The sequence below is a fragment of the Staurois parvus genome, unplaced genomic scaffold (genome assembly GCF_062004578.1).
Source record: "Staurois parvus isolate SC_StPar_1 unplaced genomic scaffold, SC_StPar_1.0 ptg000517l, whole genome shotgun sequence".
Taxonomy (NCBI): Eukaryota; Metazoa; Chordata; class Amphibia; order Anura; family Ranidae; genus Staurois; species Staurois parvus.
Window position 1 is genome coordinate 143538 of NW_028318313.1, and position 26901 is coordinate 170438.

At 43.8% G+C, this 26901-nt stretch overlaps 1 protein-coding gene across 3 annotated transcripts in view; it reads left to right on the forward strand.

Annotated features, from left to right (window-relative positions):
* The first annotated feature begins 1390 nt into the window (after positions 1 to 1390).
* FRYL (FRY like transcription coactivator) overlaps positions 1391 to 26901 on the forward strand; it is a 467937-nt gene continuing 442426 nt past the window's right edge. For all 3 annotated transcript variants that reach the window (XM_089690113.1, XM_089690112.1, XM_089690114.1), the window contains exon 1: positions 1391 to 1564. The gene's annotated coding sequence lies outside the window, so the exon portion shown is untranslated. The remainder of the gene's footprint in view (positions 1565 to 26901) is intronic.

The window sequence follows — 26901 nt, forward strand, 5'->3', positions numbered from 1 at the left end:
GGCACGGATGGTCATTGACATCCCCACTGACACAAATACAGTGATCAGTGCTAATAAAAAACACTGACACTGTATTAATGACACCGGGCAGGAAGGGGTTAACATCTGGGGCAATCAAAGGGTCAACTGTGTGCTGTGTAAGCACACTGCTTTGTATTGCTATGTAGTCATACAAAGCAATCTGCTGGAGCTGACAGGGGTGAGATCTGTAGTGTTTACCCTCTTCTCCGTCAAGTGTTCCTCGGCGATCACTGGGTGCCAGCGGGGAATCTCAGGCTGCGGCCTGGTGATCGACAGCTGTAGCCGCCAATGGCGGCGCGGGCACTTTCCCTACCCGGAAGTACAAAATCACGTATATATGTGATATTGCGCAGCCCTGCCGCCCTGGAGCAGTAGTTCTACCATAGGGTGGTCAGGAAGCGGTTAATCTCTGACATAAACCCTGGCAGCGGATTGGCTTCTATACAGAGCTGCACCAGATTCTGCACTCGCCAGTGTCAGGGAACCAACATCATTTTTTCACTTGGCCTGTCAGTGGTCACAGAGTTACTGCTGAGATCTATTGCCATGGAGGCAGCAGGAATACTTACCTTCCATAGGTCCCCTCTCCTGGTACCTACCCATACACTACATACTGTGCCACCCGCACCAGGCTCCATACATGGCTGGGCTTGCTGCTCATTAGGGAAGGGGCCACTCCCACATGTTCTCGGTGGTCACCAGGAAAGGTAAGTATTCCATGTTCTGTCAGCTGGGTGGGTGTGCACTGTGCAGCTCTGTCTCCTGTGTGTGAAGTTGGTGATACAGGTAGGTGGCCGCCCTTGTCTGTAGTAATGGTAGCACCGCTCTTCTCTGTCCATAGTGGACAGTGAGCACCCAGCATGCCCCGCGCTCCCACCACCCCGCCTCAGGTCACCCAGTCAAGCCTTCCACACTGCTCAGGGGGTTCCTGAATCGCATCAACATGTGTGAACCATGGCTAGGTTTATCCTGCAACTGACTTCGCACTTCACCAATCAGAATGAAGATGTGAGAACTAAAACACACACTGAGCCTATCGCGCTACTTCACCCGCCAAGGGGTGTAGCTCTCCAAAGCCAACCGAGGCCTTTGGTTCCACTGAACGGGCGGTCCTTAGCTCTGCGGTTCAGCCAATCGGAGACTTTATGTGAGACGTCACTTTCTGATTGACAGCCCCTTGCCAGACACAAGCTCGGCTTTGGACACGAAGTGGGCGGTCCCCTGAATCCCGGTGTGACTGACGTTTTACCTGTCCAATAAGCGAAATTTATTCGGTTACCACGCCCTCTTTCCGCAGGCTACGGACCAACGAGATGAGAGAGTGGGCTGGCGTGTAAGTACCGTCGGGTATCAGGGGAAAGAGAAAGAACAGAGGGAGGCTGAGAGTGGGGGAGAGAGAATCTGGACAGACGGAGCGGGGACGGGCTGCGGGCACACTCGGATGGAAAGACCGTTATCTACGCTGAGCGGGGATCGCCATTGGGCAGAGCGGAGCACACGGTCCGGGAGAGCGCTGTGATCCGGGGGGATCAGGTCCGGCCCGGTGAGTACATGGACCCGGGGAGGAGGTGGGAAGACAAGAGCTGCAGCAGGCCCTCCAACACATGAGGAACTACAGGTCCCAGCATGACACAGATCACTATGGGGTGGGAACATGTAGGACCCATCACAGCCAGCCTGAACCCAAGAGCTGGCAATCTCGTGTATGTGTACAGGGAGCAATCTCATCGGCCGATATACATCGATGTGTGTGTGCTGAGATCAGATCGCATAGATCAGAGACACGGGCAGGCTGAAGTGTATTCTCATTGTGATGAGGACAGTTACTCCTCCTACAGGGACTATGCCTTGTCCTAGACTGACCCTTTTCTGGACGATCTGATTGTACAATCTCTAGATCTGACATAATCCATGTAGTGCCAGGACTGAAGACTAATGGAATGGATGGCTTGGGTCAGTCATCGTATTCCATAGTTGATGGTGGATCTGAAGTAGATTGTACAATCAGATTGTATGACCGGATTGTGTGTGCAGATAATGAATTCTACAGCTAATCGTTCTCATGGATCAGCCGAGTGGTGTGACTGATTGGTATGCAGTGCTCCCCATAGACGCTGCAATCCTTATCCACCCTCCTTTCAGACTCCCTCCCATGGGGATCCAGCGGGTGGGAGAGGTAGGCAGTGGAGATGTGGCTGTGCGCGTGTCGCGGTGCATTGTTACATGGTAGAGGTGAAATGTGTGGCCCCTTTAAGCTGCCAATGACGGTGGGCGAGGTGTTGTCCTGCTGCGCCTGCGGCAAACGCCATCCATCGTGTCGCCATCCATTCCAGGAACAGGGATGTGCCGCAAACACCCCACCACCATGTGCAATGCATGAGGTCATGACATGGTTGTCAGAAAAAAATTGGGTTAGCACAGGAGGTGAGGAGGCCACACTTCAGACTCCTCCCCACCTGCCAGTCGCCTCTGAAAAGCAAACCAAACACAAATCGCTTTTCAGAGGAGCAGAATAGACACTTGTTTAAATCTAGCCTAACTAACGTCTTGCATTTCGAAGTGATCTCACACACAGCTGTGGATTATGCCACAGCCAATTGTAAGGGTTAAAACAAGCAGTAAAGAGGCGACATATCATCCCCTCACTGCCTGTCGAACACCCCCTAAAAAGCCATCAACCACCAATCACTTTTCAGATGGGTGGCAGAAATAGGTGCTCAGGCAGATTCTTGTACTACAGAGATGGTGGTCGATCTAATGGTGGCTATACACACTTCGATTAGTGCGCGGTCACACCGGTGCGATTTGGGAATTGAAATCGCATCTAATGAATGTGAATGTCAGCGTCTTAACGTGCGATTTGCGGCAGCGAGATTTCTAAAGTAGTTCTTGCGTGACGTTTTCTGCAGTTTTGTTGCGATTTCACATACATAGAATACAATGGAAATCACACTGCAAATTGCAAGAAATCGGTGGAAATCTTCACAAGTAGAAATAAAGTCTTCAGAAATCACTCTGAAATTGCACACAAATCTCGCAATTTTTAAATTTCAGCAGTGTGGCCAGTGACTTGATGATTGATCTCTCTTCCTATCGATCTTCTAATCAATCCATAGTGGTCAGCCCGGTTGCTCTAAAAGCCACACATGGAGAAGTGGATTTCGAGCGTTAGTTGGAAGATAAGGTAAGTCTGTCATCAATCACATCCCATCCCTCTCCATGGAATCTCATAATCTGATCAACTGGAATATGTTTGATTTCAGTGCTGCTGAGCGATGGATGGAATGTGATCGATAATTTTCTGCCCTGGCCATAGGACTCACTTTGATCGAATCCAATCTAAATCGAGTCATTAAATGGATCAGACGTTTTGATGGAATCACACATTGATTAGATCATGACAATTGAAGTGTGTATGGCCACAAGGAGATTGTACAATCAGATTGTAACATTTGCTACTCCTTAACACTTTCGTTGCCAGGTCCGTACGTCATGCAGACCTGACAGGGGGGGGGGACGGTTTGGGGTGTTACACACAATTTGATGGCTGTAGCCACCTGGATTGTGTGTACAACTGAGAAGCGGGCTCCTGCCTGTCAGGTGGAAGCGTTCGGACTGCAATTGCGTTCATACACCCCCAGTAACAGTGCCCCCGCCATGTATTCCGGGCTATTCTTGCCCATCTGTGGGCCCGGGACCGTCATGGCGGGTGCCGCCAGGTAGAGAACAGAGTGGACACAATTCGCTCTCCTCCCCATTTTTGTTGGTGACCCGGAAAGCGATGTGCATGACGTCACTTCCGGGTCACTGTTGTCACTTTCCCCGGCTACCATAACTGCAAAGGAATGTATTACAATGCAATCTGCATTGCAGTACATTCAGTGGAGCCCAGAGGAGACTTGAGGGGTCTTTTAGATCCTGCATGTCTTATTAAAGAGAACCTGTCACCAAAAAATCATCACCTAGAGGACTCTGTGACATGAAAAAGAAGATAAGCAAAAACATTTTTTTAATTGCAAAAAATTAAAGTTACACCCCATCACACAATATTCCTCCCCTCCAAAAAATTTTGAATCCCCCCCCATACCCCTGCATGTACGAATACAAACACACATCGAAGGCACCTACACATTAAAACATTGATTGCCGTAAACATGTTATATATCGTCATGCATGGCGGGGTGAGAGCAATAATTCTAGCACAAGATCTCCCCTGTAACATAAACTGATGACCTATAGGGGGCCTGTGAAGCGTCGCCTACAGAAAATATAGGGTACTGAACACGGATGCACACACATTTAAGGTTTGATATGTTGGGTATCTATTTACTCGATGCAACCTCATCTTTTATGTTACCAATAATTTAGGTAACTTATTATGTTTGTTTCCCAAAAAAATATATTTAAGTGTGTTTTGTACTGAAATTTTGGGTTTCCTAGACTTTCGCGGTAATATCATGTGACATAAAAAATTGGAACTACCACTATTCTATTATCTAGGTCTGCTTTCATCTTTCAAATCTATGATTTCTGGGGGTTTTATGTAATCTCTAGGCCTAAAACGTGTTCAGATAATGGCTCTGGTAGCACTATACAATGCACAATCTGATCATGCAATCTTCTTTAGATCTACCATCAGCTATATAGTGCAGTGGCCTGTCTGAATGAACAGAAATTTAATGGATTGTTCAGATGTCTCCCTACTACACAGTTTTTGTAAATTCAAAGGGGATTGTACAATCAGATTGTATAGTATATGGCCAGCTTTAGATTTACCAAACTTATGTAATATGAGGACCTACCTCATCTCTCCTATCAGGCCAGCCCTTGTACTACATAATTGTTGGTAGATCTGAGCCTCATTCACAGCTGAGGGTTTTGTGCGATTCTTGATCCGGGACGGCGCTGATGATGAAGCATCCAATTGTCCTCAGCAGTGCTGATTGTCCTCGGTGGTCCCGATTGTCCTCAGCAGTGCCGATTTGTCCTCGGTGGTCCTGATTGTTCTCAGCAGTGCCGATGGTCCTCGGTGGTCCTGATTGTCCTCAGCCGTGCCGATGGTCCTCGGTGGTCCTGATTGTCCTCAGCAGTGCCGATTGTCCTCGGTGGTCCTGATTGTCCTCGGTGGTCCTGATTGTCCTCGGTGGTCCTGATTGTCCTCGGTGGTCCTGATTGTCCTCGGTGGTCCTGATTGTCCTCGGTGGTCCTGATTGTCCTCAGTGGTCCTGATTGTCCTCAGCAGTGCCGATTTGTCCTCGGTGGTCCTGATTGTCCTCAGCAGTGCCGATTGTCCTCGGTGGTCCTGATTGTCCTCAGCAGTGCCGATTGTCCTCGGTGGTCCTGATTGTCCTCAGCAGTGCCGATTGTCCTCGGTGGTCCTGATTGTCCTCAGCAGTGCCGATTGTCCTCGCTGGTCCTGATTGTCCTCAGCAGTGCCGATTGTCCTCGGTGGTCCTGATTGTCCTCAGCAGTGCCGATTGTCCTCGGTGGTCCTGATTGTCCTCAGCAGTGCCGATTGTCCTCGGTGGTCCTGATTGTCCTCAGCAGTGCCGATTGTCCTCGGTGGTCCTGATTGTCCTCAGCAGTGCCGATTGTCCTCGGTGGTCCTGATTGTTCTCAGCAGTGCCGATTGTCCTCGGTGGTCCTGATTGTTCTCAGCAGTGCCGATTGTCCTCGGTGGTCCTGATTGTCCTCAGCAGTGCCGATTGTCCTCGGTGGTCCTGATTGTCCTCAGCAGTGCCGATTGTCCTCGGTGGTCCTGATTGTCCTCAGCAGTGCCGATTTGTCCTCGGTGGTCCTGATTGTCCTCAGCAGTGCTGATTGTCCTCGGTGGTCCTGATTGTCTTCAGCAGTGCTGATTGTCCTCAGCAGTGCTGATTGTCCTCGGTGGTCCCGGACACCCCTGAGCAGTGGTCCAAGTGAAGCTCACAAATATACATGAGCTTCTTTGGGGCAGTCACAGTAATGGGAGTGGTGGAAAATGCGTTTATGTACACTTTTTCAGGCTTTCCCATTAAGTCTATGGGGCCAGAAACAGACAATTCTGCTCCTGGACTACACGTCTCATTTAAAAATGCGCAAAAAAAAAAGGCAGTTGCATTAATGTCCAAGGGTGCAGTCACAGTTGCAAACGCGCACACCCTGCCAGTGATTGCATGCAAGAAGGTTCCCGCGATCATCTACAAATAGGCAGCCCCATTGAAAGCAATGGAAGGCTGCCGTCTCTGACAGCTAATCACACCCACTTGTATGTAATTGATCATGCAGCGATCGAAGGTGAGTGATCAGCCATGGAAGCAGACTGCCTGTGACATTGTACAGTCAGATTGTAACATGTGTGATGAGCTTTACAATAACCCCGCCCCCCGCTGCCACACACAGCTTAATTGTGATTGGATGAGCCCATCAATAGATGACGGTCTATTCCCACTCACTGACCTATAGGGGTTATTTACTAAAACTGGAGAGTGCAAAATCTTTTGCAGCTGTGCATAGAAACCAATCGGCTTCCAGGTTTTATTGTCGAATCCTAATTGAACAAGCGGAAGTTAGAAGCTGATTGGCTATCATGCACAATTGAACCAGATTCTGAGTGCACCAGTTTTAGTAAATCTCCCCCTATTTGTCATTGTACAGTGATCACATCTGTCCGTTTTTCCATATTCAATGATAATTTTTTCCAAATGCTCACATTGCAATTTCGAGTCTTTTAATTTTTAGGACTACATCCCCCCACCCCCCATAAAGATTTCTGTAAGATTCTAATTCTACATGTAGATTGTATGTTTGTGGTAGTCTGCAAAGCGAACTGTTACAGCTGTCCTGTCCCCAAGAGCTTGCCATCTGTTGCTACGCCGGGTGCTGCAGATAAATCCTTTGTGTATGTATGGACCGATAAATTCTACATTCATTCTACATTCAGGATTTGAAGAGAGCGGCTACACTGGGATGACATGTATATGTGTTCTGTATGACACAGATGTAAATATCGTCCCTTTATCCAGATCACTGCGCTATGACCGCCATGTTTTCATAGATGTATTTTTTTCTCAGGAAATCCGAGTTGCAGTGTTCATTCTATGGAAAGTGATTATTTGTGAGCGGCAGGGACATCAGATGACAGGGATGTAGAGAGTTCTGTTAGTGGTGGGAATTAGAATGAGGTGTCAGGTGATGGATGGAAACATTTATTATTCTGTCACTTTGTATTTACAGATCTGTTCAGTTGGCTGTTTTACGGGCACCATGCCTGATGTGTTGAAAACCTTCTCCATAGAATGTTGGTGAAATTTCTATGATATCGGTCGCCAGGTCTTTCCCCGACCGCCAATTGCTCAGGCTTGGGACCGCCACATGTGCACAGCCAATTTGTACACACACACTAAAGCACACACGATGAGAATATCACACACACTAAAGCCCCACACACATGATGAGAATATCACACACGCTAAAGCACACACATGATGAGAATATCACACACGCTAAAGCACACACATGATGAGAATATCACACACACTAAAGCAAACACATGATGAGAATATCACACACACGATGAGAATATCACACACACTAAAGCCCCACACACATGATGAGAATATCACACACGCTAAAGCACACACATGATGAGAATATCACACACGCTAAAGCCCCACACACATGATGAGAATATCACACACACTAAAGCCCCATACACATGATGAGAATATCACACACACTAAAGCCCCATACACATGATGAGAATATCACACACGCTAAAGCACACACATGATGAGAATATCACACAAACTAAAGCCCCATACACATGATGAGAATATCACACATGCTAAAGCACACACATGATGAGAATATCACACACGCTAAAGCACACACATGATGAGAATATCACACACACTAAAGCACACACATGATGAGAATATCACACACACATGATGAGAATATCACACACACTAATGCCCCACACACATGATGAGAATATCACACACACTAAAGCACACACATGATGAGAATATCACACACACATGATGAGAATATCACACACACTAAAGCCCCACACACGATGAGAATATCACACACACTAAAGCACACACATGATGAGAATATCACACACACTAAAGCCCCACACACGATGAGAATATCACACACACTAAAGCACACACATGATGAGAATATCACACACACTAAAGCACACACATGATGAGAATATCACACACACACTAAAGCACACACATGATGAGAATATCACACACACTAAAGCACACACGATGAGAATATTGGACGAATGATCCTCCATTTTTTATTTCGTGGTTTTTTGTTTGTTTTTTGCATGCCATTCTTGTATCGAAATTGAAGAAGTTTCTAAAGTTATAATGTTGTATGATAGAATACAAGTTCTAAAGTGATGTACTGTATTGTATTTTCAAGCAGAAACTGTACTGAGTAATCGAAAACCGTATGATCTGATTCCGTGCTTGTCCCTTATGATTTCGAATGAAAGCTGTGTACTAACAATTAGATTATTGTACGATCGCTTCGAAAGCGGTATTTTCCACACAATTTTCTGATCGTGTGTACTGTGTACTAGGCTTTAGGCCAAACTAGACAGGAACCAATGAATCCTCCACCATGTCAGTTGAGTTGGTAATCAGGGATGCACCCCAGTGTCCTCGGAACCTCCATGTTGTCTTTTTTTTTTTTTTTTTTTCTTTGTTTTTTTTGTTATAGTAGAGATGAGCTTGGGCATCCTCCAAAGTCAGCTCTATCCACCACACTTCCACTTTGCATTCTTTTTAGGTCCAGTCAGCTGCAGGCCAGGTCATCCTAGATTGGAAGCTCCAAGGAGCAGGGCCCTTCTAAACCTCTTGTATTGAACTCTATTGTCTCTCTTTATATTGTAAAGCGCTGAGCAAAGTTTTGGCGCTATATAAATCCTGTATAATAATAATAATTCTCCTCCCAACAACACATGTAAACAAAGGGGCAGGATTCTGGTGACATTAATGCTCTTCTATGGACCAATGCCATTGGCTCAGTGTAGACATGTGTCCATATAAGGGCACTGTGGTCACCAGCATCCTGCCCCTTTGTTTACATGTGCTGATGGGTGGGGTATGACCCGACCTGCAGCTGATTGGACCTAAGGATGCTAAAGCTCATCTCTACGTGGAAGAAAACCCATGTGAACAACATGCAAACTCCATGGAGACCGCATCCTTGATAGGATTCAAATCAAAGACCCCAGTGCTGCAAGGCATAAGTGGCAAGCACTAAGCCAGTGAGTCTTTCACTATCTTATCCTTACATAGTACCAGGGGCGGTCTGACCATTTGGAAACTCGGGAACTGCCCGAGGGCCCCAGGGTCAGTAGGGGGCCCCATGAGATGCCCCTGGTACCTTTTTTCATAGGCTTTATTGAGTTTGGGCAAGGACACAGGGGCCCCATGATCCCCTATTGCCCGGGGGCCCCATGAGTTGTCAGTCCGCCCGTGCATAGTACTACAGACTACATCTGAAAGACGTGCATTGTATTTGAGTGGGATCATTGACTTCGGAATTGCTATGATATGCCTCTGAGCTGCTTCTAAGTTGCTGTTGCATTCCTGTGTAATCCATTGAAGAAGAGGAGCAGCGCAGGTGTACAACTCTAAATGAGCCGTTCTAGGAAACCAGTATTAAGGGCAGGTTCACACCACAATTTTTACATTCCGGATGCCTTTCTACATGTATGTTTTTGATGCGTTTCAGAGATATTTGATGCATTTATGATGCGTTTTTGATTCATTATTTTTCTTTTTTTTTTTTTTTTCTTTCTTCATCTCATTTTAGGACATATGTGCTCTGTTGCATTTTTGATGCTTTTTGCTGTGTTCCAGATGTATTCTACTTTTTATTGCTCTAGAACGCACTGCACTGGTGTGAACTAGGGCCATTGGAATACATGGAAAACACTGTGCATGCATTTTTGATGAAGATTAAAAATGCACTGGACTGAATCTGGTGTGAACCAACTCTAAAAGAAAAGGAAGATTGCCATTACTGACCTTTCCTTCATAGAATGCTAGTTGCCTGACAGCTGTGCTAATCTAACTGCTTTAATGCTTTTCAGAGGCTCTGACATGGAACTTGTATGCAGATCAGGCATTCTGACTATATATTCTACATGCATGTGCCTGGGCCAATCATGAAGAAAGTAATAACAATGAAGACAGCTGGGTTATTAGGGATCCTCTTCATCAGTCTGCATGTTAAAATGTATGTGCACTGGTGTATGCTATGTAGGTGCAGTGCAATGTGTTGTTACAATGTATTACTTTTCTCCAACTTTATTAAAGTGTCACAAAATGATACTTAGAGCACCTGCGGTGTAATGTATAAAAAATGCTGCATTTTTACACACCACAACCCACTTCTTTGCAAAATTATGGTGGGTACATGGAAAACAATGGTTCACATCATAACTCCTTGTTGAGGTGGGTTCTGGTGTGTTGCGTTGTGCTAGGCTTCTCTGCCATCAAAGTGGTATTGGCCCAAGAGGTAAAGGAAGACATCATTTATATAGCTGCTGACTTGGTACTTTGTTATGATCCTTGATTGCTGATAGAAAGGTGAGAACTCATGAAAGAAAGGAGAAAACATTTCCTGGGAATTGTTTGATTTGTCCAGTAGCTGTTAGAGTAGATTTTCAGCTAAACCTTTGTATCTTAGATTTAAAGGATAAGTGCACTTTGAAACATCTTATCCTTATCATTCTTGCCTCCTCCCTTGCTTTGACCTGTGCAGATCAGTGAAGCTCAATGTACATGGTGTGAGCCAGCCCTTCATTGGAGTTTAACGATTATAGTTATATAGTGTATGTGTATATTATTTTTATTTATATATATATATATATAATTTTTCTTTTTTCCTCCGTATTGGTCTCCTATAAATTTTTGTGGTTAAAAAATTGCTGGTAATTATGTTATAATTTGTTTATTACAGGTTACAAAAAAATGAGGCAGCATAAAACAATATTTTAAAAAAAAATCCCCTTTCCTGGTAGTAGTCTGAAGATCAATCTTCTCTGTGTAAAGTCGGCCATAGACGGTTCGAATCTCGGCTGCTTCAGCAAGGACCAGCCGAGATTCAAATCATGTATGGGTAAACTGATTGTACCCAAGTTGATCCAGCGATCTATTTGGGTGCAGTCAGAAGGTTGGATTTTTACATGCGATCGTTGCCAACTCCTATAGTCACTAACCGTGATCTCCTGGCAGGTACAGCTCCCCACACGCTGACACCGGGAGAACAGTAGCTCTAGGAGAGGGATTCACCCATGAACGCTGACTGTGTTGATGGGGGAATCAAGTCATTTTTCTTTCCTGCAACCATGTTTTTTTACTGCAACCTGTGGTTGCAGGAAAGAAAATCGCTCGGTCTATGGCTGATTTTAGGTAGACCACAGATGATGCGATTTTCTTTCCTGCCATCACAGTGTAATAGGGGGAATCCCTTCTGCGGAGCTATTGTTTTTTTTTGAACACAGTGATTACTGCTAGTGACTATAGTAGCTGCTAGCAATAATCAACGAGCATGCCTCCTGCACAGTGACAGCCATTGCAGTATTTATGACTGCAGAGTTAAATTAAGCTGCCCATAGATGGATTAAAATTGACTGAAATTTTCATTAGTGTGTGTCCATCCCTGCTGCACAGACGTTGGTCGTTTGATGCAGTTTTCTTCAGAGCTGAAGTTTACTTTGGCAGGTGAGATTGTTGTGGGTACTGACTGCCATCGTTTCCCCCATCTCTGCTTGGACTACTTGTTGCTGGGGACTGGGGTGAATAGCCATCATCCATGAACAGTAGTGAGGTGGTGCTGGACTTGATGGACTGGACATTATCTTTTAGGGGTACTACTGGACTGATCAGATCGGAGCACCACAGCTCTTAAAGTGTTACTAAACCCCGGACCCTGCATTCACTATATCCGGTCTCTCACAGTACACACAACATGGAAATGCAATTATTTTAATAAATATAAGCTGCTATATAGCGTTTCTCATCATCAGTATATTACAATCTTGTGACTTCTATCAGTGTCCTGCTTAGCACTGATTAATCTTGTAGGAGGAATTTTCATTATCCTCTAACTGTCCTATGAGGTTGCATGACCCCTGATGCCCTGTGCCAATCACATGCACCCTCATAAAAAAAAAAACCCAAACTCTAGCAACACACACCAAACTCAGCATGTGCATAGGTTCTCCTAGTGCTCTGTACTATCAGCAGATGGATTTGGGAGAGTAAAAGAAGGGAAAGATCAGAGAAGACAGGATCAAACAGCCCTTTTTACATAATGCGGAGGATTAACCCCTTGGGTTCCACATTTAGTATAACACGCATGCTTTACGGCATATACAGACTGATTTTACTGTTGTGGGTTTAGTAACACTTTAAGACTTCTGAAGATAGGTTACTGCTCTTACACAGAGGACATTGGTCTTTAGCTGCTTACCTTTGAACAGGATTTTGGGGTGGTATCGGGGCTGCAATATTTCAGTTTTTCTGTGCAGCTACCATTTTTTGTCATGAAATGTTTACTTTGAAATTAATATGTCCCAAAGCAAAATACCAGTGTGAGGAAGTTCAGGTGGTGTAATAGACTCATGGGATGTGTAATCATTCTGGTGCACTGATCTGAGCTGATGATCCTCACTGCCATGGAATTAGGATTTAGTCCAAGAGTTAAAGAAGCTATTGTCAGCCTTTTTAACCCACAGGAATTTCTAAAATAATTTTCAGGTCTTGAGGCACCCGTACTAAAACCATTTTCCTGCAGTCAATGAGGAAAATGCCCCTTACTTTGGTTGGAAGAATGCAACCCTTACAGTGGTGGTCAGAATGTAAACCTTCAAGAAAGATGAGAGATGACCGGTGTCATACAGCTGGCTCTGCACCAGGAACTATGCAGGACCATCAAATGGAGGTCAATCAGCCGCAGGAACCTCTAGCAACATCCGAAGGAATCCTAGGATTCCAGAACATTGCTTGTGAATGGAATTAAAGGATAACAAAGGTGTAGAGGATGAGAGCACTTTAACCTCTTCATACAGGAGTTATACATATATGCACCGTCTTGGCGGGTGGGCTTTAACACTGAGAGGCCACATATATGCAGTTTTCTGTGCTGAGAGCGCACTTCCTGCCCACTCCCAACCCAGTTTCTGGTGGGGACCAGAAAGCTCCTGATACATACTTGTGATTGGGAGCTTTTCAGTCATGTGAACGCTGTAACGGCCAATCCCAGTAGTCACATGTTCGGAATGCCCGCCTCCGTCTCCTGGCATTTATAACCTCTTAAATGGCCAGGAGATGGTGGTGGGAAGGGATTAAGTATTTATTAAATCAATTATTAATGTATTATTCATAACAAATGATCCGTAGGTAAAGCCAACACATTTTGAGGGCTTACAGTTCCCTTCATCATGACTTGAATGCTGGTAATGATAGGAGAAAATACAGAACAAACAAATGGCAACCACCCTAAGCTATTCCTGGCCTCTGTAGCAAGGAGCACATGGAAGTGTGACGCATGGCAAAAAACAAAAATTCCCAGCTCACTTACCAGCCAGCCTGCAACAAACCAAATTAACCATGTCTAACAGTTCACGTTAAAACCAGGGATTTTAGTTTGCACACACATTTGCACATATATGTGTAAGCTGCAGCGGTCATGTCACAGCACCTCAGTATACTGCAGTCCTAACTCTATAATTTTGAGCATCTCCAGAGTTGGAGCACATATTTAACCGCCTCTGCGCCACCCAATAGCAGAAATACCGCTACAGGGTGGCACGGGTGCGCAAAATAATGTATGTATATGTGATTTTGCAGTTCCAGGTAGGGGGCACACACAAAATGTTGTGTATACTTGGAGGGGTTCAAAATGGTACTAAAATTTAGTTGTTAGAGAGGATCCGTATAATTAAAAGAACAGAATTCCAGGTCTTGAACCCTACATTGTAGATAAAGGTTTGTGAGTAATACCCCTTGCCTTCTGTACGTTGGTGTGATGCACTCTTGGAAATTTTCTTTTTTTTTTTTCCTCCTAGTCTCATACACCTCCTTGTCTATTAGTGAGTAAACAATATGTGGGACTTGTCTTCTGGTGTAGAGTCTATGACTGATCACACTGTCTTCTTGGTTTCCGTTCACAGTATTGAAATGACTCATAAATATTCTGAAGTTGACCTCTAGAGACAGAGCACCTTTGTGCTGATGTGTCTACAAAGCATCTTATCTCTTCTAAGATTGATTCGGTCATGTATGCAGAGCAATTAATGCTCTAATGATATCGGGAGAGCTTTTTTTATGGTGTCACTGGTGGTGTGAGTTCATTTTTCTCTTTGACGTTTCTGTCATTTATGTGGAAATTGACTTTGATGTTTTGTAGCCATAATATTTCTTCTCTTTCTTAACATTGTCAGTATTTTAACTGTTCTTATTTCAGACCAGAATAATACAGCAATTGCAGTGTCCCATGGTGATTCGCTGGATTTAATCCTTCTTTGATATGACTATCGAAGCTGATCATACACCGCGTTCCAAATTATTATGCAAATTATATTTAAGTGTCACAAAGATTAAATATTTTGTTTTTCAGTTTAACTCATGGATGGCATTGTGTGTCAATGCTCTTTTGATCACTGAAAACAATCTCGGACAACTGTGATAATTAGATTGGCCGGTGAGCCCAATTTAAGGAAAAACTACTAAAGGAGGGTGTTCCACATTATTAAGCAGAGCACCATTTTCAAGCAATATGGGGAAGAAAAAGGATCTCTCTGCTGCTGAAAAGAGTGAAATAGTTCAATGCCTTGGACGAGGTATGAAAACATTAGATATTTCACGAAAACTTAAGCGTGATCATCGCACTATTAAGAGATTTGTGGCTGATTCAGAGTACAGACGGGTTCGTGCAGATAAAGGCACATTGAGGAAGATTTCTGCCAGTTCCATGCATCGGATCAAGAAAGCAGCTGCTAAAATACCATTACATAGCAGCAAACAGATATTTGAAGCTGCTGGTGCCTCTGGAGTCCCACGGATATCAAGGTGTAGAGTCCTCCAGAGTCTTGCAACTGTGCATAAACCTTCTATTCGGCCACCAATAACCAATTCTCACAAGCAGAAACGGCTGCATTGGGCAGAAAAATACATGGAATAATTTTCAAACAGTCCTGTTCACTGATGAGTGCCGTGCAACCCTGGATGGTCCAGATGGATGGAGTAGTGGATGGTTGGTGGACGGCCACCCTGTTCCAACAAGGCTGTGACGTCAGCAAGGCGGTGATGGAGTCATGTTTTGGGCCGGAATCATGGGAACAGAGCTGGTTGGCCTCTTTAGGGTCCCCGAAGGTGTAAATATGACCTCTGCAAAGTATGTGGAGTTTATGACTGACCACTTTCTTCCCTGGTACAGAAGGAAGAACTATGCTTTCCGTAATAAAATCATCTTCATGCATGACAATGCACCATCTCATACTGCAAAGAATACCTCTGCATCAATGGCTGCTATGGGGATAAAATGAGAGAAAGTCTTGGTGTGGCCTCCATCCTCCCCTGACCTCAGTCCTATTGAGAACCTTTGGAGCATCCTCAAGCAAAAGATCTATGAGGGTGGGAGGCAGTTTACATCCAAACAGCAGCTCTGGGAGGCTATTCTGACATCTTGCAAACAAATTCAAGCAGAAACTGTTCAAAAACTCACAAGTTCAATGGATGCAAGACTTGTGAAGCTGCTATCAAATAAGGGGTCCTATGTTAAAATGTAACGTGACCTGTTAAAATGTTTAAAAAGTTCAAATGTTGTTAAAAGTTTGATTGAAATAGCTTTTGATTTCAGTAAATATGCTGCAAACACAACAAATGCCAATTTTCAGTTCTTTACTACCTATAAAGTGTTTTGAAACTTACCGTGCATAATAATTTGGAACAGTGCATTGGAAGTTTTTTATGTACTCTTAATAGCTGATAACATGAGAATTATGCTGACTGTTATTTACACCAATTATTTAGGTAAATGAGAAAAATATAATTTTGCATAATAATTTGGAACACGGTGTACACTCCATATATGCACTATAGAGGGTTAAAGGGTCAACGTTGGGGCCCTGCACTACAGCTACCACTGCCTGTCAGATAGGGATGCACCGAAATTTCGGTGGCCGTAACATTTCGGCTCAAAACGCCCCTTTCGGCCATTGGCCGAAATGAAAAAAGCACCGATATAGGTGCAGCTTGCTAGTTCTCAGCCTTACCTGAGAAACCATCTATCCCAGCGCTGGGCATAGAGATGAGTGAAGGAAAGATAGCTGCCACTCTCTATGCCCTTGGAGGACCGCAGCGATGTCACTTCCTGTTCCGACCTTTTTTTTTTTTTTTTTTTTTTGATCCAATGCTTTACATTGCAGAGAAGAGATGTGGGGTCTTATTGACCCCATATCTCTCCATAAATAAGACCTGCCACTAATTCTTTCTATCGCAAGGGATGCATGCATTTCTTGTGATAAGATTAAAAGTGATTAAAATTTTTTTAAAAGGAACAGTGCAAAGAAAAAAAAACATAATTTTTTTTTTTAAAAGTTTAAAGTGCCCCCGTCCCCCTGTGCTTGCATGTAGTGGTGAACACATACGTAGGCCATGCCCACATATGTAAATGGTGTTCAAACCACACATGTAAGGTATTGCCACGAACGTCAGCGCAAGAGCAATAATTCTAGCACTAGACCTCCTCTGTAACTTTACACTGCTAACCTGTAGAACCTTTCAAACCATCACCCATGGAGATTTTTTTTTCAACGAGCGTGCGCAATTTTAAAGCGTGACATGTTGGGTATCTATTTACTCGCCGTAACATCCACTTTCATATTTTTCAAAAAAATGGGGTGTATATATATATATATATATATATATATATATATTTTTATTTTTTTTTTTTAATCGGTATATTTTTTTTTCCAAAAAATATATATTCATTTTTAAAAACTGCTCATTTCGGTTTTCGGCCAAGTGCATTTTGAATTTTCGGTTTCAGCACCAGAATTGTCATTTTGGTGCACCACTACTGTCAGATTGCCACTGTGCAGTGTTTGCTGACCTGCACCCTCCCCACATTCGTTGCAGGGAGAAGATGGGTGAGAGTAAACAAACACTGCACAGTGGTGATCCTGCAATCCTGATCCAAATCTGGCTTGTCTCCCCCAGCGCTAAGCTGACAGGAGTAGAGAAGCTGCTGTCACTACTCCTGTCAGCTTGTTGGTAGGAACTTTCCATGTGGTCCCCCCCCCCACACCTCGTATGATGCCACTTTGCCCAGGGCAGCCGCACCTCCCGCCCATCCCTTGTCCCCGGCCATGCATAAACATCTAGATGTGTTCTTGTGAACAGTCGTGCAAAAAATCTCGTCAGCACTTTTTATAATGCCAACAGAGACTTGGTGAATATGATTTGAAAGTGCTTCAGAGTTTTTTGTCTGCTTTTAATCACTGATTTTTGGAAAGAATGGAATTTCTCAAACAATAACCAAATAAATTGTTAGAAAATGAGTTTGTTTGGGAAAAATGTTCCATTCTGCTTTAATTTCTTTTTTTTTTTTAATTCTTTATTTTCATTTTCAAAGACATACAGGAAAGGGTGCAAAAGTTGCAATAGTATACAGGCTGGTCAGATACCGTATGCATGAGGCAGGGTGAGGTAAGGTATACATTCACATTTAACCTGAGCTCAAGCCATTAGAGTAAAGTGGTTGTAAACCCTTACTTATACCCAGTGAAGTGACTGGACTCAGGTGACACACAGAGATGTAACAAATCCTCCTACATAAGTTGTACCTGTTTATCTGTAATCTTCTCTGCTCAGTGAGATCTCTGAGAGCTGATTGGAGGGAAGGACATATCCCCTTCCACACACCACACAGGAACAGAGCTGAGGCTGTCAATCTGCTGGAGGTCCCTCCCCTGTCACCATTTTTTTTCTTGGTGTCCGGAAAACTTGACAGAAGTGACTCTTGCTGATAGCAGAGAAATGAAACAGCAGACAGAAATGACGCTTGGTGCTAATTGAGACACACTATAGAGGGATATGCTTTATTAATATTTCATATCTGAGGCTTTACAACCACTTAACTCTATTCAATCACATGAAACAACAACCAGCATTGAAAAGTTTGTATTGTAGGCGATGGTGAACTCCAGCCTATCCCTATGAAATGTTGAGAGTATTCCCTGTATGATCTGTAAATTTGACGAAAATGAAAAATGAAAGCTTTAAGGACCCTGCATGCCCCTGAAAATAAACAAGGGTGCAGAACCCATTTTGTGATGAGAGGCCAAAACACAGAGAGAAAGCTAGGTTCAGGAAAAAACCTAAGAAGAGGAAGAAACAAGAGGGTAGGTTGGAGAGGAGATGAGCTAAGAGCCAGGGGAGAGGGTAGGGGGCTCAGCAAGGGGGGTACTTCTTTAGATTTTCTCATTATTACAGCTGAAAGAAGACAATTGATAAGAAATCAAAAGAACATTCTGAAAATGAACATTTTTGACCAAAATTCTACTAGTGTATGGCCAGTTTAAAGTTAAGACCCCTTTCACATATGCATTCCGATCAGGTCAGTCTGTCCATTTTTTTTCAGGTGGACATGATCAGAAGGTCCATTCCTGTGGACAGCGGGTGCAAATGGACTTCCATTTACACCCACTTACTTCCAGATCCAATCAAGTCCTCTAAAAAAAACAAAAGAAAAAAAACTTTTCTGTTGTAGGCGGAACCCGTCATCCATCTGCATTGCTCCGATCAGCAGAGGCTCAGCTCATAGATCCCATGCTGATCATCTGTGTGAAGGGGGCCTGACTTGGTTGGAATACACTAGATTGTGAAAAATTTGTATACTTTTTTTTTTTGGTTATGTAAATGTAGGGTAGACACAAAGCTTGTTTTCACGCCACAAATATGTATTGGAAATATGTGCTTCAGCAGTATGCTCCTGTCAAAACTTTTAAAATGAAATCTTGAATTGCATACAATCCAGTTGCTTAATATTTGTTTTTTTTTCTTTCAGTGCCCATTCACACTTTTGCATTTCAGGGTGATAACATACATTGTGCCTTTTTACAATACTCAAAAAAAAAACCCACGCTATCCCCGATGACGCCCTCCACCCCTATCACCAATATGCCAACCCCAATCCAAATAAATATTGATAAATGGTGAAAAGATATACCCCTGCAGCTGCTGTTCACAAGAGATGTAACTGCGCTCAACCAATGATATAGTACTAATCCACAGCGCTACCACACACAGCAATAAGTGATTTCAATACATACATAAATAACTTCTAATTATCAATAAATAAATGTCCTTAAAAACTATATAAGTGCATACATAAATAGCAATACTTAAAAAAGTTAATATGTGACAAAGAGCTCAGTGCCCAAATTTCCATAAAGATAAACAGTGTTGATGTGCTCTGTGACCCCCTGTGCTGTTCCAACACTCACTGGAGGTTCTGGACCCCCTGCTGATCGCAAAAGAGTTGAAAATATATATTTTATAAAACACTGTCCATTTTGGTTTCAGTTTTCGGCCAATTGCATCCTGATTTTTCGGTTCAGAATTTTAGCTTCCTCTCCTGCTTGTGTTTTTCATGCCGCTGTACATTGAGGTTAGAGTCTACCAAGAACGCTGGCCAGAGAGTATCCAGGAAGAATATAAAAACTAACACAAAAGCCAGGAGGGAGGGAGGGAGGGAGGGATGATAACAGGCTGTTGTTTTTTATAAATACTTGTTTTATATTCTACTTTTTAATATCCTGAATTTAAATGTATATGAATTTTTAAAAATACAATCCAGTAACGTAAAAAAACTTTTATTGAAAGCAACACACAGAAATTGGTCAGAAAATAAAATATATTTAAAATTAAGAAACTTAAACAGAGGTGATTTTGCATTGAAATCACTAGGGGGTGCTTTTTGCAATTTTTTTGCATTGAAGTCAGTGGGACACCATTTTGCATTGAAGTCAATTATCATTATCTGCACTTTTTTTTTTTTTTAACCACAAAATGGCAATAACCCTATTTTTGGCTAAAAATTTTCGGTGGCCGATATGTCAGTGCATCACTATTGTGTAGTATTTAATTTAAAACAAGCCACTAAAATCATTATACTCACTTCACATTAAAATCAGTAGGTTTTACACCCGAGACCTAGAAGTGAGCGGCCAGCATGTGCTCAATAGGCCAGAAATGACACAACTGGAAACCCTGCCCAGTGCATTTCGTCACTCCCAATAGGTGTCTTCAGGTATCTGAATCCCCCTAATTCCAACCCTATGGGCCAGAAATTGTGCAACCAGAAACCCAATGGGAGTGTTGCACCACTCCCACTGAGCTCCCCCCCCCCCCATCCCCTCCACCCCGTGTGACAGTGGATGGGAGATCCTCTCCTCGCACAAGCTGTCACAATTTAAAAACAGAGCTCCTCTGCACAGCCACGTTATTCATTCACACAGATCTGTGTATGAGTGAACTACAAGTCCCATCTGCCATTGCGGCAGACAGCTTACATTCTCAATGAACTGTAAGGGTGCTGATGAACTCCCTAATTCATTACTCTTCCTGCACATCAGTAACACTTCCATGAACCGACAGCTGCACTGAGTGTCTGCAGGAGTTTCGCATTGTATTCACGATCTACTGAGCACAGATGCAATGCTCTGCAAGCACTTCCGAAAAAAAAAGAATTGCACACAGTTATGTTTTTAAAGTGAACATAACTTTTAATCTATGATTCAACATTGAAGTGTACCTGTCACCACATACTCAAAGGCAGCTATTACATACTGCTACTGAAATACATGAATAGGTGTAGGTGCATAGGGTATGGATGTATTCTCCCGAATGCAAAAAATTCTGAATTTGTGGAATATGTCTATATATCATGCATGTTTGCTTGACTACCAGTGTATGGACAGTTATACACAGCACTTGGGCTTCCTCGGGGCAGAATTAAGCCAGAGTTTTATGTTGTAAGCCCCTAATGTGCCCACGTGCTCGAGGACTAATGGAGGCAGGGGATTACTGCATATTGGGTTTCTGGTACTCTGACAGCGTCTAGGTTTTTTCCCTGTAGATTACAGTACGTTGAGCGGTATAGACATAAACCAGTACTATTATTCTTCGCACTTCCTACAGATCATCATCATGCAATGTATGGCCTTGTTAGTAGGCTGTATTATATTAATTTGTTGTGTTTAGTATCTCTCATTGAAAGCTTTTACTCTTTCAGGTTATACAAGTCTAGTTGTAGATGAAGATGAGCTAAGACAGATAGGTATGTGATTAGAACACACTACGTCATAAAGAGGAAGTGTCACCTTTCATCGACTTCCCCTTATTTTCTATATTTTCTACATCTCCCGGAATTATTGCAGTGTGGCTTCATCTTAAAGGGCATTAGACCCTAGATCAGCAATGGCAAACCTTTTAGAGACTGAGTGCCCAAACTGCAACCCAAAACCCACTTATTTGTCGTAAAGTGCCAACACTGCAAGTAAACCTGAATGCTGAGGTTTTAGTTTAGAAAAACAACCCATACATTAACTGCTTCCTGACTGCCCTATAGCAGAAATACTGCTACAGGGCAGCACGGATGCGCAAAATCACGTGTATATAAATATATGTGACTTTGCATTTCCAGGTAGGGGGCACGCGCTGCCATTAGCAACCATGACTGTCAATCACTGGGTCCCAGCCGGTGATTACTCGCTGGTGCTTGGTGATTACCGAGGATCTCCAACGGGGAGGAGAATTGTTTTGTCTACTAACAGTTCTCCTCTCTCTCTGCTCAGGCACACTGCTTTGGATGGCTGTGCAAAGTTCCACTGACCTCCGGCCCAAGGGGGCAAAGTTCCACTGACCTCCAGCTCAAGCTATAATCTTGTTTTAATAAAAACAAATGTATTAAAGCTCACAGCCAGTCCAATATATATCCTTGGCAGCACACTGAGCAGCCATGCGAAAGCTCGGGCGAGTTGTAGCTAATGAGTCGCAGCTCGTGATGTCATCACTTTGCTCCACTACTCCTTTCTGAGCACGCACATTTGTGTGCTGTTGTCCGATGCTCGGGTGCTGGGGCGACTTGGCTCGTGTGCCGACAGAGAGGGCTCTGCGTTCCCACTGTGGTGCGCGTGCCATAGGTTCGCCACCACTGCCCTAGATCATTGGAACACATTTGTCTGCCTTGTTTACACTGGTGCACTAAAAATGACATGGGTTCATCAATACATTTTATACACATTGGTAGTTCTTTGTGAGTCTGTTTTTTTTTTTTTTTTGTGTTTTATTGAGGGAGAAAATGGTGGAAGAATCTTCCCATAACAAGTATAGCTGTGTTTGGCAATTAAAATGCTCTTCATTGGTGTTTTACCTGCCCTACTAGTCATCTGATGTATGGGAAGCTTGGGGTTTACAGAATTTAAACTGCATAATGCAGGTATTTTTTTTATTTTTTTTGGAAAAAGAAACTCCAACAAAATATGGCCAGGGAAGACATTGTCATTCTGTATATAAAGCGGTATTTAATTAAAAAGTAAACATTATATTGCAGCTTACCCTACCTCTCCTCCAGACTGACAAAGTTGCTGTCTGCTGTGCCCCCTGTGCTCCTTCATCCAGAGTTGTCTCTCACTAATACCGGTTGTGTGTTACTGGCTAAATCACCAGGGGAAATGGGGGAGGGGGGGGGGTAATAATAAGGTGCAGCTGGCCCATGGGTTAAATGTGTACTTGTGTATTTTTACATCCAAGGTTCTGTGAAGGTGCCAAGCTGGTAAATGACTACCATCTGCCCTCTCCAACATTGAGAGCAGTTCTTTCATGGATGACACTGCTTATAACATGATCTGTGAATGGGGGAGAGAATCCTGTGACTGATGACGTTCTCTCATTTATTGTCAATGGAAAAGAGGGCAGGAGGGCAGAGTTCAGGTGAGACCTGAGCTATAGGGCCCTGTTCACACTGACGAGTAGGGCTGTTTGTGATTCAACGCTGGAGGCCCAGCAGCGCTCCCTGCAATTAGCTGCCAATGTGAAGCCCTGTTAATAACAATGGGAGGCTGACAGTTCCCACAGCTATTCATAGCAGATTGGATGTAATCACTCATGCAGCGATTACCTGCGACTGATGGGCCCAAAGCAGATAGTCTGCATTTATTTTAAATGGGGCATCCTGCCCGCAGCTGATCACAGGACCCCCTACTGGGTCTCTAATCACAAACAGCCCCATTCGCAAGTGTATATGGGGTCGTAACCCCCACAGTGTCGGGAGAAGCAGGATGGGGCAGACCTACATGAAGATTTCTACAGAATCCAGCAGCCTGCACCTTGTAGGACATGCTTCACTAGAGGTATGGAATGTATCTAATGCTGCAGAGAAAAACATGACTTTTAGCTAAACTTTTAGCTTTAAAGCAGACTACTTACTATACCTTGCTCTTTTATGTTTTGGAGTTTTCAGTGCCCGGTCACACCGGTGCGATTTGTGAATTTAAAATCACATCTAATGAACGTGAATGTCAGTGTCTTAACATGTGCGATTTCTAAAGTAATTCTTGTGTGACTTTTTCTGCTATTTTGTTGCGATTTCACATACATGGAATATAATGGAAATCGCAGTGCAAATTGCAAGGAGTCTTTGAAAATTCTCACAAGTAGCAATAAAGTCTTTAGAAATCGCGCTGAAATTGCACACGAATCACGCAATTTTAAATCACAGCGGCTCGTTTTCATCACACTCTCTGTGTTCAGTTCCGCATCTGCGTTTACACACATTTGTACTTGCGCTGCATTTGTTTTAGGGCTCATTCACACTTGCTTTGGCCTTTGCCGAATGATCTGTGTTCGGAACACTCTTCAGAGAGCATTTGACAGGCAATGAGGAGGAGTTGTATTGCTTGCTTGAACCACACGTGGTTGCGGGGTGCTTGCAGAGTGGCCTCTTTCACTTGAATGGGTCACTCTCTGCATGCGCTACGCTCTCTGAAAGGGAAAGGGGGTATAATATACATGCCACTACTGCTAAGCAAAGTATCATGGCTGCAGCTAATCCCCCCTAGTGCCTCAGCATCTAAAAGGGGTGGTAGAAACTCAGCTGCAGGGTTTTACTGCCCCTCAACTGCTAGCGTGTGCCTGGGTTCACACTTGTGCTGTGTGGCATAACGCATGTGATTCGCACAGGAATCGCACCGCATTCTTGTGCAAATCACATGCGAATTCTGTGCGGTGCGATTTGAGCCATACATTTTGCATGGCTCAAATCGCACTGCATCTACACTAAAGGTGCAGGACCCTTTTTTTGGTCCTCACTAAAATTGGATCACATGGGTATTTACACCCATGCGATTCAATTCTGCACATCGCATTGCGTCTTGCGGACGATTTCATGGTTCAGCAGTTCACATGAACGGGGGGCGATTGTGATGCGGTGCGGAATTCATGTATTTTGTTTTTCTTATGTTGTTACGTGTTCATGTGCGTTCCAGTACATTTCAGTGCAACAAAAAGGAAGAGTTTCAAGGCTGGACTGGATGGATCCTTCTATCCTCCTTCTGCTTTTATAGACCCGAGATATTTTCTGTGCGTCTGATTTCTATGCATTGTTTCCCTGGCATAGGAGAGATTGTATCCATTTACTGCATGAAGATACATTGTTGCGATTACCCGTAGATTCGCTTGTATTACTTTATTTATCCTCTACATTCCACACTGAATTCAGTATTACATGGTATCATTATTGTGAACACACCTGCAAAAAAGTGCTCTTTTCAATTTCATGTGCCACAGTATCAGCAAACTGTCTGTTTTAGGGACATGTTGCCTTTCAGTGGATGTGGTTACCATGTATTGTGAGGCCTATGGGTGTGGTGACTAGGTGTGAAGGAAAGAATACCCAGCACACTTCTGGTATTTCTATTCTGTTCTACATGCCATTTATGACATGTCTAAACAAGGCCGGCGTTACATCACAGCTGCCATTCAGATTGCTGAATTAGCATCTGCTGTCACATGGATGAGCATCGTGTGAAGGGGTCGTTGTTTGTGTCATGTGACTTGCGGCATGTTGCACAACACTGCAGCAAATGAATGACTTGCATGCCAGTTAATTTTTATTACATGATACTGCTTCTGTTTTCTGCTTTGATTTTGCAGCCTTTTCCATGATTCTTACTGCTTGATCTATTGGAAGACAAGACTGGGTAGAAGTTATTTCAGCAAATGAATGTCACATTACTGAATGCCTATACAGTGCATGTGGTGTCCAGGAAACGTCATGGCGGCTCAGAATATAGGATAGCAGAAAGGGTCTCCTTTGTGACAAGTAATGAGATGGCAGTGGCTTGTTTGAATCAGACCTGAAATGTTTGTGTCATCAGATTTTACTTCATATGATTCTAGGTTGTGTGCAGGTGTGGACTGACAACTCATGGGGCCCTCGGGCAACAGGGGATCATGGGGCCCCTGTGTCCTTGCCCACACTCAAACCACACCCAAAAAAGCCTATGAAAAGGTACCAGGGGCATTTCTTGGGGCCCCCTACTGACCCCGGGCCCTCAGGCAGTGCCCAAGTTCCCAAATGGTCAGTCCGCCCCTGATTGTGTGTAAATCTACAGATAAAAGCATGCTGCTGTACAGTTGACCACAAACAGCGTGGTCTAAGGATGAGGATGGGGGACCTTTAGGCCAGGTTCACATCTGTGCGGCCATGCAGGCTGCGATTTGCGTGGGCACGAGAGCCCATTCATTTGAACACACAGGGAAGAAGCCCACTTCTTCGGAAATTGCAGCCCGCAAGGGAACCGAGGTTCCCAGTATTGTTGCGATTTCCAGTGCGGGCAGTGTGCCATTAGAATTAATGGCACCTGTCTGCGGGTCCCGCATTCCTCTGTGTGGGTGGTGTACCTGCTGGTATTTGTGAGGGTCCCGCAGCGGCACCACCCACACAAATGTGAACCAACCCTAAAGGGGGCTGCTAGGGTCGTAATGAGTGTTTTCAGCACGGGAGCACTCAGAAATGTTCCAGTTTGTAGGAAAATCTCCATAGATCCTTCCTTTTTGATGAGATGAGATGAGGACAAGAGGCCCAACCTGTGCACTGCTGCGGGCCTCCAGGAGCATTGCACATTAACCCCTGCGCAGGTTGTGATGCTACATGCGGATTTGTCTCAGTCCAGTCGATTTGAAAGATGAAAGTCAGTTTATTCAAGCAAAGATTTAATGTGGGTGGTTTGGATCTATTTATGAAGGATCACTCTTTTTGTTACTAAACAGATTACTATGAGGGTAACAAACACTTTGTTGTAGGACAAGGTTGTTTTGAGGGTGTGTTGTTTTGAAGCTGGGTTGGTTGAATATTGCTGCTGGATGAACATTCCGTGACATGACCTTCCTCTTGGATGTCATAGCAGATGAAAGACAAAATCTGGTGCCAAGTCCATTGCATACTGTATACAACTGCTACAGTTTGATGTCTTAACATGTGCCATGACCGTCTACACCTTGGTACCAGGACTAGGGCTGCCATATTATTGTTGCTGCGGTTCCATAAGCAATTCATTCCATCTGGTTTCCCTAAGTGGATGAGATGTCCCACTTTCTGGTCATCGGGCAGCAACCTGAGTTGATGGTGTATTCATTTCTAGTCTAGGGGGTACAGGAATAAGGAGTCATACTTGCCTTACTGGCTCCAGCCATGAGGGTAGTTCAGCACAGCTGCCTCTCTACAGTGTTTTCAGCTACAACTTTTCTTTTTTTTTTTTTCTTCATTTTGGATAGAGTAAAGCAGTCCATC